The sequence below is a fragment of the Gorilla gorilla genome, chromosome 23 (assembly GCF_029281585.2).
Source record: "Gorilla gorilla gorilla isolate KB3781 chromosome 23, NHGRI_mGorGor1-v2.1_pri, whole genome shotgun sequence".
Taxonomy (NCBI): Eukaryota; Metazoa; Chordata; class Mammalia; order Primates; family Hominidae; genus Gorilla; species Gorilla gorilla.
Window position 1 is genome coordinate 32,763,957 of NC_086018.1, and position 14,144 is coordinate 32,778,100.

Here is a 14,144-nt window from a genome sequence, read left to right on the forward strand (position 1 = left end):
TCTGAGATGTGTTTTGCCAAAAAACAAAAAGCTTCTGATTCCATAGCTTTGCAAGATATAAGTCTATGGTGGTGATTGGTGATTTACTCCTGCTGGAATGAATGAGTAGATTTAGTGGTAGCCTTTTAAAAATTCTTGCAAATGTATGAACTTATTCACTGGCCCTTTCTATTTCATCAGGCTGAATTCTCGTTTTGGCTCAATTATCAGCCTCCACATCCCATTGATTTTCTCTTTTAATGTCTCTCCTATCCATCTTACCCCTTTTAAAGCAAGCCTGCATTCCTGCTGGTCAGGATGAATAGATATGATAGTAGAGCTTCATTCTACCTTAAAGGAAGTAGTTGGGATGAATAGAGAGGAGGCAGAGGTATTCTAAGTTCTGGGGGGAAAATGTGGGAACATGTCTGCTTAAAGAAAGGACAATTAAAAAAAACGAGTGTGTGGCACTGAGGAGGTAAAGATGCAATGCAAGGTGAGGTTGAAAATGTAGATCAGAATTAAGTTGTTGAGAAACTTGATTACCTTATACATGTATTTTTGACTTTAATGTGAAACCCATGGGGAATTATTGAAGAATTTAGAGAAGAGAAAATGTCATCAGTCTGGTGTCTGTACAAAAGATAGACTGGAGCAAAGACTAGAAGGAGGGAGATTGGGTAGATGTACTCAGGTTTCGTAATTGGGAGGAAGAAAGAGAATATAATTCCACTCAACATGGTTTGAGCCCACCTGTGTAACAATCCAGAGGCATGGAAGGATTAAATGCCCTTCTCAATACCAGAGATTTGACGTTGAGAAACCGACACAAACACTAAAAACTGTAGAGAGCAGAGATGATAATTTTATTGAATTTTGCCCCCAAGACTCACAATGCAATACAGATTCATATTCAGTAAACACTTATTGAGAATCTACACTATCAGGAATGCTTTTTAACCACAAGTAATGGAATACACAAATAATAGTGGCTTACATGATAAAGACATCATTAGTTATATCACATGACAAAAAGGCTAGAGATCATTGTTTTTGTGTTAACTTGTTGCATTGCTATCATATAACTGCTTTCACTTCAAGCACTGTGCAGAGCCGCCCAGAGGACCTCCATGTGTGCTCCTTTGGTTCTTCCTAGGTTCCATAGCCAGCCTTAGCTGCAAAGGAAGCTGGAGAGTGAGTATTTAGCATTTCTAGCCTATAGAGTAAAAGGAAGCCAGGGAGGAAAGAATTGGGAATAAAGGTTGGATCAGCCACCCAACAGTGAATACCACACCTTCTAATCTGCCAAGCACTTTCACAACCAACATTGCTGCATAACATTCTTAGCCATGAAGTAAATATCATCTCCAAAATTATCAACACAGAAACATAGGCATGGAAGGATTAAGTGGCCTTCTCAGTATTGCATAGCTAGTAGCAGAGATTTGAAGTTGAGAGACTGACAAACACTCCTCAACTAACTGTATACTTCAGAAAAACTGTGCCCACATGAAGAAAGGTGAAGAGTTAGTCAAAGGACTATAAAAACCCAGAAAATAAATGTAACATTTGAGCTAGGCTTTGAGTGAGTTTTTACATGCAAAGAGTCAAGAAACAGCATTCATGGTACATGAAACAGAAGGAACTATGACCCAGAGTCACACAAACATTAGAGACACGTTGTTAGGGAAGGACAAGGAGTCCACCAGTTGGAGAAGCCAGGACCTCTTCCAAGAAATGGACTGAAACCACAGCAGTCACTCTCACCCCAGGTATCTGTCTCAAGGCCACCCTCCCTCAGATGCAAACAGAGGCCACACTGGCCCCTGAATCCACTGCTCTGAGAAAGTGGAACTGGTGCCCACCAGGCTGAGGTCATGACTGAGGTCTTCACATACAAGCCATTTGTAGAGAATTTGTAAATATCCACCAAATAGTGATTTGCAGAATATAATAGGGTGTGTTGGAAGCACCAATAAATAAATATTGGGGCTGCAAAAAGTTTAGTCTGAGAAAAAGGGAAGCAGTTACTTTACTGCAGTGTAGCTTTGGTAAAAGCAAAAGAAAAATCTAAAGAAACAAAATCCAATTTGGTGAATCTGACCACATAAGCAATATGAGAGTAAACCAGTCTAGGTTAACTCCCAAGCTTACCACTTCCTAGCTTTGTTACCCTGGGCACATGTGAACAAAAGTTCTCTAAAAAGGAATTTTGAGGAAAGAGATTTTATTCCAGAGAAGTGATTGCAAACTGGGAAGATGCAACCTTCAATGGAAAGGAAAGGTGCCATCCAGAGAACAAAGGGAGAGTTTTGCTTTTATAGAGAAAATTCACACCCAGCTTCCCAATCAGGTTCATTTATGCAAATGAAGCATTCAAACTTGCTTAGTTCTAATTGGTTGATATAGTTGATCCCTGATTGGCCAAGGCAGGTGAGCTCTGATTGGTTAGTTCCCAAATTAGACATTTGGGAGTTCTGAAGGTCCCAACGTTAAACCCGAGGAATGAGTTTTCTGGGAACTAAAAGATATGTGTGACCTCTAATTAGCAAATGACTGCTTGACTATTTTAAATTTAGGCTCAGTTAGGCTCTTGGGATTCATTTTGAAGAGCTGGCTCTTTCAGGTTCACATTTGTAAATATTTCATATTTCTTCTCCAATCTGAGCCCCATGACCTATAGCAGCTTAGTATTATGCTTAAAGCCCACTGTTTTTTTAATCAGATGGCCAAGCCCAGGCTGTCTGACAATAGCAAGTCACACGGACTTACTGAGCATTAATTTCCTCATCTGTACTTGAAAATCAAATCTGAGTGAAATTTACCTTGGTGTTCACAGATCCTAGCACCGGGAAAATGCCCAAGAAATGCAAGTTACCATTATTAGCAGTATTCCTAGTGTCACTCTGATTAATATAAACAATGAGAGCAATAATACCTACTTCACAGTGCTGTTGAATAGACTAATTACTAATGAATAAAATCATTTAACCAGCCTTGTAATGTGAAGTACATAAACAAATACTTGGTTCATTTGCTTCTTTCTCACCAGCTTTTTCTTGGCTGAAAACAAACTTTCCATTTAAAATCAAAATTTCAGTAATGATAACAAGATCTCTTCTCCATGGTTTTCTGTTGGCTGAGTCTGTGTGGTTCATTGATATACCCAGAGGTGATGTCAGCTCAGAATTCGAAAGGGCAGAATGATGGGTGATCCCAGGTGGAAGTCTTGATAAGCTGATAAGATAGGAAGAGAATGAAGATAGGAAATTAAAAATATTGGCAAGAGAGAGATCAAAGCGAAGGGTCATGGGGGTTAGACTTGAAAAGGAGAGAAAGGCAAGATGAGGTTGATGGATAGGAAGAAAGTGGAAGGTCAAAGATTAGAGGGCTCCGAGAAAAGAACATGAATGAGAACGGAAATAACTGGAGGTTGTGGTTGGGAAGTGAGGTGTTAAAATTTTAAATTTCTGCTTCAGGAAACAGCAGGGCCATAATGGTGGATGGCTGACATTGGGTGAGGAAAGGATCCCCAGAGACTAGGAAGCAGAGGGTGTGAGATATCAGCATGCTGATGACTTGTTGGGATCATGGAAGGACATGGAGAGGGAGGTTCAAGGTGTTGAGTGAGGTGACAGCAGGCTGGCTAAGGATGCACATTCTGCAGAGATGTCTGCTTAAACCATAGCCCTCTGGGAACTGTGTCCCTCCTTCAGTACAGGCAATTTCCAGTGAGTAGCTAGACTGTCACCTTCTCCCAGTTCTGTGTCCTGTTTTGGACTGATACTTGTCTTCCTTAACATGGATAGCTGTCACCATAATTATGGTTGGAGGCTGTGGTTCCCAGTCAATCGGGATCCTGCCATTGACGATTTTGCTAGTGCTTTCCTAGGCTTGCAGCCTTTGCACCCACCTTAAATTCCTATCCACAAACCTGGTCAATATCCCCAAGAGGAAAACTTTGTCCTACATACATTCCCCATGCCCAAAGGTTCAGTCACCCTTACTCCTTTCATATCTGAACATTGCTTCCTGAAGGTTTCATGTGCAGAGACTCCTTCACACATAATCTAGAATAAAATGTAACCAATTTCCTCCTCCATGATAGATGTGATGTACTTAATACTCACTAATTGTTAAGGTATTTAATGGCTACAATCTATGATGAAGGTGGAGATGCTTTAAAGGAATTTATGCCTGTTAATTAAATAAGCATTTCACATGTGCATTGGTGATTCTTTATACATTTTTTAAAACATGAACATATGAATTTGTGAGACATCAGATCTGTCTATTCTGCAGACAACTGTAGACCTCTAAACAATAAACCCATAGCCACGGAGAAGTGTCTGACCCACAGGTTGGGAACTGCAGGTTTAAGATGTTTGGTCTTCACAACTCTAGAGAGATTTTTTAAATGAGGAAACAGATACCCAGGCATAATAAGAAAAACAGATCAACCACAGTAGGGACTTAAGCATCAGGCAAGTGTGTATTCAAACCCGGTCCTCATACCTACATGGCTTGAGAATTCTTCCTTTTCTTCTACCTGCTGAACCCTGAGCTCCGCTGGTAAAGTGAAGCTAACCTCTGTTGCTTTACTTCTGACTTCTTCTGTGCCCATATGCTCTTCCGGTACAGGTCTGGCCTGGAGTATACAGGGGTGATTTGTCATTTTACAAAACAAATACAGTTCGGTTGAGAAGAGAGCCAAGTGAAAAATAATCCCAAGGCTAGAAAGCTACAGTGGAAGTTCGGAGCAAAAGAAAAAAACACAAACCAACCCCCCAAAAACATAAAAGCTCAGGATGATTTATTTCATAATTTAAAAATCAAAATCGCCTTCAGGCAGGAAGGCTTGTTTGCCCAGTTTTACCCTAGAGTGAGTCATAATAGCTAAGTTATATACCCTTGGAAAAACCAGGGTTTTTCCAGTGGGAGCACTGAGATGTCATTAAGCCCAGCACTGTGTGTGGCGGTGCCAGAATCAAATGTCCTTTGAAATTGAGATCAGCCAAGAGAAAGCCCCAGGGCCAGTGCTGCGTTTCTCCAGAACATGTCATGTCCCCACCGTCTCATCTATCATCTAGGAGGTGGCAGGGAAAGAATTGTGGGGAGCAAATAATCACTCTAGCTGCAGGGATAGGGCAGAGCTAGGTGGGCAGTGGGACATAGACAAAGGAAAATATTAATCACAGGGACTAGATTGAATTCCATCTGCAGTAAGGACATAGTCTGGACACAGCCACCAATAAGTCCAGACCTGTATCAGTTATCTAGTGCCCCAATATTTCAGCATAACAACCCCCAAACTTCAGAGGCATGCAACAATAAGCATTGATTTTCATTCACAATTCTGTGAGCCAGGCTTCCGCTAATCTCAGCTGGCCTTGCTGTTGTATCTGTGGTCATCTAGTGCATCAGTTGGGGAACAGCTGGTCTGGAATGCTTTCACTCACATGTCTGGCATCTGCCTGGCTATCAATGAAGCAATGGAGGTATGTGGCTCATGTGTCCACCGTCACCCAGGAGACTAGCCTGGGCTTGTTCACATGGTGGTGACAAAGTTCCAAGAAAGAATGGAAGCACAAAAGGCTAAGTCACAATGCCAACCCAGATTCAAGAGATGAGAAAGTGGGTTCTAACTCTTGACCAAAGGAGATGCAAAGTCCAATGGCCAAGGCCACAGATACAGAGAGAGGTGGAGAATTGGGGGCCTTTTAACAATTTTCTACAAGAATAGTGCCGCTGGTGATGTTGCAGAAGAGAGCTTAGACTTCATCTGTGAAGCCACAGAGCATGGTGTGGAAATCTGCGGTTAGAAGATGGATTTTGTCGGACAATATAGGGACAAAATAGACGAAGCTCTCCAACAATAGAATGGACTGTCTTAGGAGATGATACTTTTACATGATTATAACTACTAATGTTGAATGTTTATTACAGGAGTCAATGTTCTGGGTGGCTCACAGGAATTAATCATGGCAATAACACCATGAGCAGGGTCACTGTGAACTGTTATGCAGGCATGTTCTGGGAAAGGGTCCACTTGGCTGAGAGGCATGCTTCTTGCCAAATCATGAGTGCAGGTGTGGAGCTGTGTCCACTTGGAGGAAGGAAGACCTTTTGCTAATGCATATCCAGGTGATGTATTAACTGGCAGCAGCCCAGCCTGCTTATGAGGTTGGTAATACTGTATTTGGACTTTCATTTTAGAGGTAAACAACATGAGACCTAAGAGAGTTTAGGTAAATCACTCAGAAATATTCAGGTTTTGAGCAGAAGAGAGATTTGAACTCAGGCAGTCTGCCTTCAGCTCAGGCTTTTGACCATAAAACTATCCTGCCTGGCTTGATCCTTACAACAACCTACTAGAAAGGGAAGCCATTTCTGTTTCACAGATGGGAGATTTAAGGCTCCAAAAGTCAAGGAACTTGCTAAAAAATTAAGAGATTCAGGTATTGAATGTCAGTAGGATTTTTTCCCATATCTGTCTAATTCCAAAGCCTATTTGCTTTTAACTGTAAACTATCTCTTCTCCATCAGTAGTCTAAGAAGTTCTCTATCACTGAAAGCATGCAAGAAGAGGCTATATGTCACGATTGCTAGGAGAGATTAATGCATCAGTTGAGAACTGTAATTTAGTGTCCCTTTACCTTGAAAATTCTATAAATAGGACTGGCCATGAAAGCTTTCTGGGTTGCTCCATCCTTGCTCCACTTGATTCCTTATGTTCAGAAGTAAAATCAAGACAAGAAGTTCCCTTCCATGGAAACAAATATCCAAAGCTGAGAAAGAAAGGCACGGAGATGTGGACAGGACATTTGTTTTACCTTTTATTACTTACCTGCTCTGGGCTAGGGCACTCAGGGGCCCTCAGAGTCTCACTGGGTTCCTATTAACTGCCTGTTGCGTACAATGGGCTTTGGAAAACACCCTTCCTACTGGGAAATCTTCCCAAACTTGCAAAAACTATTTTGCTGACCTCCCAATGGGATTATATAGAAGATAATTTAAAATAAAATGTCTAACTCTGTGTGTCAGACTCACCAGTGTAGCCCTGGAAGGAAGGTTTATGAGGACAGAGGGGGAAGAGGCTGGGCTACAAAGACCAGAATATTCTGGAGGCATCGACACACCCTGGTTTCCTTTCCTGCCTCTATCACTCTCTGGTTCTGATTCCAACTCTCCTTAACTCTGATGTAGAGCCTGGGATTCCTTTGGAATCGAGTACTCATGCTCACCCACCCACACTAATGGGGTGTGCTTCTTTAACCCTCCAGATTTCAAATGCCCTGTCACTACCAGAAAAATCCTGCCTCTGCCCCCAAAATTCTGTCCCAACACAACTTAGCAGTTGATGCGGTACAACACAGGCTGGTCAACCAATGGCACCAATGGTACTGTTCATCCCAGAAGGACACTGAGTTTGAGACCCAGCTCTACAATTGATTAGTAGCATGACCTTGGGCAAGTGGCCTGAAACTAAGCCTCAGTTTCCTCATCAGTAACAAAGAAAAATATTATCTCCTGGGGTTATATTAAGAATTCAATGACCAACATCAAAGACTAGAGAATTTCAGTTAGACAGAAGAAACGCATTTTTGAGATCAATTGCACAGCATGATGACTGCAGTCCCCAGTCTGACCACCTCTCACCACCTCCACAGCTCCAAGCTAACCTAGTCACTGTCATCTTACCTGGAGTATATAACAGCCTCTTCCCTGGTCTCTCTGCCCCAACCTGTGGAGGAATTTGAGAGTGAAGCTCTCCCCTTGTAAGGAAGAGCATGTCTATGTCTCTATACAGTTCCCCATTTCACCCGGAATCAAAGCCACAGCCTGGAAGTGGTGCACAGAGCCTCACAGGCTGTGCCCACCCCCATTTCCTCTTAGTCTCCTCTCTTAACTCTCTCCTTCACTCACTCCACTCTAGCCACAGGCAGCTGCTTGCTGCGTCCCAAAACACACCAGGCACACTCCATCCAAGCTCCTTTGTGAGAGCTTTTCCTCTGCTTCACTTTCCCCAGATATCACTGTGGTTCATTCTGCCCCCTTCACATTTTTCGTCTTATGCCATCAGCTGCAAGGTGTCGTCCTACCACCCTATTCACAATTGCAACCCTCTCTCACTCTCAGCACTCCAATTTCTACAACCCTGTCCTTTTATTTATTTCCCATTTTCATTAGCATTTATCACATTCAAGCATATTATCTAACTTAATCTAACTTATTTATCATGTTTGTTTATTATTTATTGTCTCTCTCTCTCCCCCTGTTAGGATATCAGCTGCTACAGGGCAGAGCTTTTTGTCTATCCTGTTCCCTGATGGATCCCAAGTGCCTGATCCAGTGCCTTGCACAGAGTAAGCACACCACAAATATATGTTGAAGGAATCAACAGATTAATAGTAGCCATTAGTATGATCATGTTAAGAGCCTCTTAAGACCAAGAATCATGTCTTATTCCTGTCTATATGCCCAACCCTTACTATAGGGCCTGGCCCTGCTGAGATGCTCACCAAAGGTTTACTGAATGAATGAAACCAAGAAGCCTCCCTTCGTGGAGACAGGGAGAGGCTGAGCACTAAGCTCATATTGGCTTGCCTGAAGGACAACCCTGCATGTCACATCCAGAGAGCAAAATTGCCTCTGACATGTAATTTAAAACCTGAGATGCCTGGATATAAAGTCTTACTCAAGTAAATGGGATCAAACGTCAGGGCATTTCCACTCTACCAAATAGATATTCTGGATTTAATATGATCTCTCCTTCCTTCTCAGGTCTCTCAGGCTGCCCTCACCCCTGGGGGAAGTGGGGGATGCATTTGGCAGAGCTGGCCTCAGGAGGTGGATGGCCTTGCTTCAGGTAATCCCAAGTCCCATCTGAGTCTCAATTTTCTGATCAGTGAGAGGCCATCACCTCCTTAATTTCCATTCTGAGCCTCCTCCATCTATCCCAGACCTGGAAGAACCTCCAACCTTCTTATGACACTCTCAATTCTGCAGAATGTGGATTTCATCTTAGGTCACATGGCTCCCAGAATCCTCAGATCAGTTTATCACAGTTAATTGTGTCCATGGAGAAGTGGGAAGAATAATGGCTTCAGTTTTAATCCCCAATCCTCTAGTTACTCACTGTGTGACCTTAGCAAGTTTTTTCACCTCTGCAAGACTCAGTTTTCCCATCTGTAAAATGTGCATAATAAAACTTGCCATTTATTTTTGTTGTAGAATTTATATGAAATATAAGTGCTCTTTCCCTACCAGAACCTGAGTTCTCTAAGACAGAGATTTGTCATTCTTTCACTCATTCATTCACTGAGCACTATGTTTATTGAGACTCATACAAGGTCTCAAAAGGATAATTATTAAGGTACAGTCCCTGCTGTACAAGAGCCTAGAGACCTGTGTAATAAATCATTACTACCTAGTGTGATAAATATTAAAATGAAACTATGAGCAAACACCATGAGAACTCAGAGGAGGGAGTAATTATACTTAGGAGGAATGAGGAAGGCATCAGACAGAATATGATGTGTAAACAATTTTGAATAGCAGTTTTCCAGGCAGACAAGGGGGTCAGGAGGAAGGATATTCAAGGCAGAGAGAACTGTGTGAATGAAGCCACGGCGCCCTATGTTACTCACCAATGAAATTGTGACTCTCCAGCCTCCACATTAAAATGCAACACCTGGAGGTTCTAAGTAAACATATGTTCAATAGTCAAATCTTTACTAAGGACATCACATAGTCATCATGGACTGTTCCTGGCATTTACAAAGCCCAGTTTTCATTCACACCCAACTTGTTAGTAGTGGGGCCGGGGAGGGGGGTGGGGAAGTGCTCTCAAATTTTCTCATCACTGATTTCTTACATTTATGAAATCACTGATAAGACTTAAGAGGATAGTGAGTGGATACTAAGAGACTGCATTTACAGAGGAAATGGGCTCTCTGCCCTCTTTTCTAATTAGCTTCACTGGGAAGATATTGTTATTTTCTTTATCCACACATTTGGCCTCAAAACTCTTCCAGTTTAATGCTAACTTTACTGATAAGCCTAACCTGGAAAAGTATATCTTGTTACTCAAAGGCAAATGATGAACAGAAGTGTGATCTAGCTTCTGAGGGAAGGAGATGGGAAGTGACATGTCCTGAGCATTTATACATCACAAAGACCTCCAACATAAATTCTCAGAGCCCCATTTTATAGAGGGAGAAATTGAGGTTTGGAGGATTAATGTTTCTTGCTAGTAAGTGGCAGAGCTGGGACTCCAAGTTGGGATGTAAAAAGAGCAGGTCTATTTTTCTTGTGTTTATGGACTGAATGTTTGTGGTCCCAAAAATTTATGTTGAAGCCGTAACTTCACTGTGAGGCTTCTAAGAGGTGTGGCCTTTGGGAATAGGGTCAAATAAATGAGGCCATAAGGGTGGAAGCCCTATGATAGGATTAGTGCCTAAGAAGAGAAAAAGGCTAGAGCTGTGTCTTTCTCCACCACAAGAGGACACAGCAAGAAGGTGCCCATCTGCAAGCTAGGAAGAGAGCCCTCACCAGGAACCAAATGGGCTTCCCAGTCTCTAGAACTGGGAGAAATAAATGGCTGTTGTTGAAGCCACACAGTTTATGGTATTTTGTTACAGCAGCTTCAGCCAACTGACACTTGTCCTCTCAGAACATATATGCCTGCAGCCCCTGACCAAAAGCACCTGTCTCACCCTGTTCCTATACCAATCGCTCTTCAATTTTCCTGGAAATAATAGAATATTGGGTCTTTTTATCCATTTCTTGTGCTTTCTCAGTCTTGGTAACTGAGCTACTGAATCTTCTTGACTCCCAAGTAGTTCCAGGGAAGGTGACAAGTCTATAAAACGTCTGTGCATGTCAGAAATAAAGACATCACCCTCTACTCTACTAGGAAACCAAGAAATGACCTGGCCAGGGATGAGAATCATCAGGGTCAGATCTGAACAGGCAGTGGTCACAGGAGTTACCAGGGCATACCTAACCAGAAACACCAAGGACACCTAAAAGCAAAGCTGAAAATGTATGGAGAAAGTAGCCATGCAAAACCACCTTCTGGCCATCCTTGTGTCTGTGTGTGTGTGTGTGTGTGTTTGAGAGAGAGAGAGAAAGCTAGGAGATGGGAAATGGGAGATGGAGAGAAAGAGTAGCATACAGTGGGATGAAATAGATTATAGAGATAAACTTGAAGAGGGAGAGTATACAGGAAATTAGTGTTTCCAAGAGAAACCTCAAAGGGTTCTTTCTTCTGTGGACACTTTTAATACCCTCATATGCCACATCCATTTATTCCATTCAGACTCTCTAAAGTATCTTTAATTTTGATTAACTGAACTGTTTCCTTTACTACCTATCAGGAAATTATTCAAACCTAAGATAGAGACTTAAAGGTGTTCTATTGGATAAGGCATGATTTTTTTAATAACCCATCACTAAATACAATAATAGTCTAAGTAACACAGTTTGCAAGGTCAAGTAAGTCATCTCTGGTATTAAAAATGTTCTTTTTATGCACATAAACTAAATACTAGGTTGATGATAAATGATGTGGTATGTGGCTTGCCAGTGTTGGGGTTGGTGAATGACAAATTAAAGCTTATTTATTATTTTCTAGAGGCTCTCTGTCAAAACTCTTTCTACTGCTCAATCATCTTCCTGGGAAAAAATATCAGATGGCAGGATCGAGAGGGAGCAGTGTTGCCTGGACAGTGTGGGAAGTAAATGGCACAGTATGGGATTAAAGACGGATATTTGGTAAGTCCTGAACTTGTGTCCCAAAATCAGTTTTCCTCAGACAGGACAATAAGAGAGTGCAGGCCTCAGAAAGATCAAAGTAAATCAGCCATGCCTAGCATATACTGAAACCATATCTGCAAGTTCTGAAGATCATGGAACACACAGAAAGTTTGTTGAATTTATATCAAGATGAATGAAAATAAGCGTGGAAAAGAAAATAAGAGGTGATTATTCTGTTGTTTTCCAAGCTGGGCAAACCACATGTGTAGCAAGGTTGGCATTTATCCTGAATCACTATGTTTCAAGGACAACAGACACCCAGGAGTATGGTCAGAAGTAGGTACGTGGATCTCAAAACAATGTTATAAGAAAGCTTGAAGGAATGGAGAACATTTAGCCCAGGAGAGCATCCATGGGACATGACTATTATTTTCAGAAAATGGAAGGCTCTTGATGTAGGGCAGGGAATCACAATTGTTTTGTATGGCCTCAAGGAGCACTGGAGCCATGCATGTGAATTGCATTTTAGCTTAGAATTTAAACTTCAGAAAACATTCTAATAATAGAGCTTTTAAATATAGAATAGGCAGACTCAGTAGGAAGTCAGCCATCTACAAGTAAAGGTCTTCAGCATGTGCTCTATCAGGTGACAGATTCAAAAGTTAGTCTGGATTACCTTTAAAGGAAAAAATTATTTGATTCTATGAAAGGGGGGAGAAAAGTCACTATATTAGTTGGAGTAAGGGCTCCATAACAGAGACTCAACAATTCAATCACGTAAAGGGCCAGGAAATTGATGACTCTCTCCCAGAACACTGCAAGGCAGGTAGGCAGCCTCTGCTTCATAAAAGCATCATGGGAACCAGGCTGGGGTGGGAGAACCTCAATGTGAGGCTTCGGAGGCAAACCCGGTTGTCAACCATATCCAATCAGTGGGAGGAAACAGGCGAAGTCCAGGACTGGATACTGCTTATTAACCATGGAACACAGAAGTTGCACGCATTACTTCTACTCCTGTTCCATTGGTGTATCTGGTCTCCTGACTACATTTCACTGCAAGGGATGCTGGGAAGTGTACTCTGAGCCAAGCAGCCAGGAAGAAAAAAAATGAATTGAGAATCCCATGGCAGACTTGTGATGGACATCCCAATTATCCTGATTTGATCATTACACATTGCATGTAGGTGTCCGAATATCACATATACCCCAAAAATATGTACAACTATTATATATAATTAAAAAAAATTTTTAAACAGCACACTTGGCCACAGTCATCTATCAAACTATCTGTCAATTGTTTATACATCTATTACTATATTAATAATAAATACCAATGTGTTATATTAATATTAATAAATTACTACAGTTAAACGCACTGCTTTAAAGCCATTCTGCCTGGTTATGACACCTAACTCCACCATTTAGTAACTGACCATGAGCAAGTTAACCTCTGTATGCTTCCATTTCTGTATCTGTTACATGGTGATAACAAAGATACTTATCTAAAAACATTTTTATGACGTTCAAATGAAGTAATGCAACTAATGTGCTTAGAACAGTGCCTGAAATATAAAAGGAGCTCAGTAAGTATTATGATTTATTACTATGTGAATATAGAAAGAAAGAAGTACTTTCTTCAGGGTATACCTGCAGATACAGAACTCCCATTGACCTACGTGATCAGAAGGTGAGGTATTTTCATGGTAAGTAACTGAAAGGGATGATTTAGGCCTTTTTCACCCTCAAAGTGGCCCCACTCACATCCTCTGGTCCTAATTTACCAGCTAAACAGAGACACTTGCTTTATCACATTTCTCTTCCATCCACCTTCCCAAGTGCTTTGGAAGAAAGGCAGACTAGAAAAACTGCAATGTGCCATCCCTGGCTGTTCTATAATGTAATTAGAATCTAAGCAAATAAATGCACCCCATTTGCTGGATGGGCTCCAAAAAGCCCTTGGAAGAAGGATAAACACATCATCACAAGAACAAACAAACACTGAACCACAAATAAAAAAAAATATCACCCCTGCCTCGGTGCCAGCTTGCATTAGCAAATGGGTAATCAGGGTTTTCAAATGGAAATATACTTTTGCCATCTCATTTGGATTGTCATGATAAATTCTGCATGACACCCGAGGCTGCTTTACAAGAGACCTGAGAAGGCCTCCTCTTATTAATGGGGCTTATGATCCCCTCTGAGAGGTTAAGTTTGCTTGAAAATTCAACCCATTAAATTAGCAAGAACCCTGGATGCCTGGGTTGGTATAGGTCCTATGGGGAGTTGTAGAGTTGGCCATATGGGAAGATTCACGCTGCTGGGAGCTGGGATACCTTTGGCAGGGAAGAGGGTTAAGAATGAGAACTAACAATGAGGGAGGCAAGATCTAATTATTTTGAGCACCT

The 14,144-nt window shown here is 41.6% G+C and overlaps 1 long non-coding RNA gene across 2 annotated transcripts in view; it reads right to left on the minus strand.

Annotated features, from left to right (window-relative positions):
• Nucleotides 1-828: 828 nt before the first annotated feature.
• The window catches only part of LOC109024552 (uncharacterized), a 241,082-nt gene continuing 227,766 nt past the window's right edge, over nt 829-14,144 (minus strand). Inside the window, exons 6-8 of one of the 2 annotated variants that reach the window (XR_008675007.2) lie at nt 4,495-4,627; nt 3,029-3,216; nt 829-1,154 (exon numbers count right to left, since the gene is read on the minus strand). This is a non-coding gene — a long non-coding RNA (uncharacterized lncRNA). Of the gene's footprint in view, nt 3,217-4,494; nt 4,628-14,144 lie in introns of both variants that reach the window. The other variant, XR_008675009.2, reaches the window with a different exon arrangement.